Source organism: Triticum aestivum, chromosome 6D, assembly GCF_018294505.1.
Source record: "Triticum aestivum cultivar Chinese Spring chromosome 6D, IWGSC CS RefSeq v2.1, whole genome shotgun sequence".
Taxonomy (NCBI): Eukaryota; Viridiplantae; Streptophyta; class Magnoliopsida; order Poales; family Poaceae; genus Triticum; species Triticum aestivum.
In genome coordinates this window covers 228,773,783-228,776,763 of record NC_057811.1, presented here as the reverse complement: position 1 = coordinate 228,776,763, position 2,981 = coordinate 228,773,783, and positions in this window count along the sequence as shown.

Here is a 2,981-nt window from a genome sequence, read left to right as displayed (position 1 = left end):
GCGGCTCCGGCGCGGCTCCTCTCGGCGGCGGGGCGGGCGGCTGTGGGGGTGGGGAGAGGCGGCGGGGCGGGGGGGTATATATAGAAGGGGGGTGCTGCCTTGGGGAGGGGGCGACGGCGGTGGCATCGTGTCCGAAAGGACACGGGCGGCGGCGGCTGGCATGCTCGGGAGGGAGACGGGGAGCTGGGGGCTGGGCTGGGCCGTCGGCTGGGCTTCGGCCCAGTCGGCGCGCTCGCGACTTTTTTTTAAATAATTTCCCCGAACCTAAGAAAAATCATAGAAAAATAAATAAAAATCCAAAAATACCAAAACAAATTTTCACCGTCTAATTAAAATAATTAGAACAAGATGAACATTTTCTTGGCCCAAAAATGCAGTTTTGAAAACGTGCAATTTTTCTAATGCAATTAAAACTGCAAATAAAATCCGAATAAAATCAAATATTTGATTTTAATATTTTTCCTCCAATATTTCAAATATTTTGGAGAAGTCATATTTTCTCCTCTCATTTATTTTAATATGAAATATTTTTCAGAGAGAAGAATAATTAAAACCAAAATCCTCGTTTCATTATTTGATAAAGTCAAATATGAAACCGCGAAAAATCCCCAACTCTCTCCGAGGGTCCTTGAGTTTCTTAGGATTTTCGAGGATTTTACCAAAATGCAATAAAATATGCTATGCAATGGTGATCTAATGTATAACATTCCAAATTGAAAATTTGGGATGTTACAGAAAATCGTTAGGAAAAGTAGACACGACAGAGACGTATCACTCCCCCAAGATTGGCAGTTGCCAAGGGGAGTGCCCATAGCCATGTATTTACGTCTCTTTCTTCGGAGGTGGTGGTGTGATATTCTTGGCGATGATGCCCCTTAGGATGCGATTCTCTTCCTCGAGCTTATTAATTTGCTTCTTAAGATCCATTACCTCCTTGCGAAGTTTACATGTGACAGCTAGAGCTCCATTTACCCATGGATGTTTCATAGCTGCGGGAGAAAAAGGGACACTCTTTTTCATATTTTCATAAGAGAGAAACCTAGCATTGGGAGGAATGACCGAATTTCGTATTGCTGAGCTCTGAAGTTCCTCCAACATGAATCTAGTTTGAAGACGAGAGGTAACTTCTTGATCCTCCTCCATGGCATCCACCGTTTTCAAGTCGGCCTCCATCTCTTCCTCCGTTGATTGCCCAAAGTGATCAGCTTCGCTGTTTGCTCTTGGGCCCGGTGTCGGATGAGAGACACGACTCTCCCCGACTGACTCTTGCGAAGAAATCTTGCTTCAAATCTGCTGCAGAAACAACTCAAAACAAAAACAGGGGATTTTGTCGTGGTACGCTGGTCAAAACCTTCAGGAGATTATATAATGAATTTTTACCGACCTACAGAAGTATTGTGTAAGAAAACAGAGTCTGGAGGGCACACTAGGTCTCCACAAGGCAGGGGCGTGCCCTCCACCCTTGTGGATGCCTCGTGCGCTTTTCGGACTACTTTTAATTTTCCTATTTTTTTAAATAATCCAAAAAGGAGGAAAATTGCCATTAGAATAGTTTTGGAGTCGGTTTATGTCGGTGGAAACGACAACTATGGAATCACTGGGATCCCTTCTACGGTTGGCGGGCGCGGGGTTTGTCAAGGAGCGGGTCTGGCGGTCAGCACAAGGATCGTTTACCCAGGTTCGGGCCACAAAGATGCGTAATACCCTAGTCCTACTTTGATGTATATTTGAGTGTTCTTGAGCTCTTGAACTAGCTACGGGGCGTGCGTAGTCCAAAAGATTTGAATCCTTCTCCAGTGCGCCTTGGGCCTCCTTTTATAGGCCAAAGGGGCTGCCACAGTGGCACACAGGAGGTGGAAAGGTGTACAGGGTACATGCTTATCGCCTGTCATTACGGGACAAGGCGCATTAAATGCGCTCCTTAGGTGTCCCGTTACTTTATTGGGGATGGCAACGAGGCCCGTCCCGTCCGTCCCCGCTCCGCCTCGCTCTGACACGCGTCCGGGCCAACGAGGCATGTAGCACCACGTAGGCTGGCAGGCTACTGAGATGGAGTGGTGGTAGGGTCTTCACGAAGGTCCGCATGCCACCACGCAGGTGCATGCTGAGTGGGCCTGGTAACCACACGTTGCCACGGAGGTGCCTGCCCAGCTGGTTGGGCTGGCAGCTGTATGGGAATGACGGTGGAGTCTTGGCAGACGCGGGCCTGGTTGCGGCCCCGCGGGTGTCCTCGGCAAGGGCCTTGCCGAGGCCTCGGCAAGGGTCTTGCCGTGACATCGCGGTCGTCCCCGGCAAGGATCTTGCCGGAGGTCTCGTGGATTGCCTCGGCGAGGATCGTCGTGTTCTGGTCCTTATCTGATCTCGTGTCTTTATGATCTTCACAAAGATCTGCATGCCACCATGGAGGTGTCTCCCGAGCCTTGGTTCCAATGTGGCTGATGGTGTTGGAACCCTTGGGCTCAAGGGTCGCGCTCTGCTGGCTTTGGGCAAGTTGCCCCGGCAAGGCTCTCGCCGGGGCCGCGGAGGCCACCCAGGCAAGGGTCTTGCCGGGGGAGTCCACCTCGCCCTCTTGCTCTTTGTGTCTCTGGTCTTGGTGTTGCTTTGCCCGTCTTGTGCTTTTGGCTGGAGCGCTGTTCTAGTGTTCTTGTGCTTCTGCTCCCTCCCTTTGCCCTGCTAAGTGTGGCCGCAAGTGCGGCTCTGACTTCCCGTGCACAAGTAGAGGGGTAAAAAGGAGAGCCCCTACTTTTGTACACCGACAGTTTACTTACCGTACCACATACCTATTCCTCTTCAGAGTCTGAAATGTTCTGGAAAGTATCCCTTATGTACTCCTCAAGTGTTATGGTATTAATTATATTGGTCTCAACATTTATGGGAGTACCTGAGATATAATGTTTAATTCTTTCACTGTTTAGCACCTTCGGATTTGTGCCTTCGATGTTGTTGATCTTGATGGCACCGGAACGATAGACCTCCTTGAT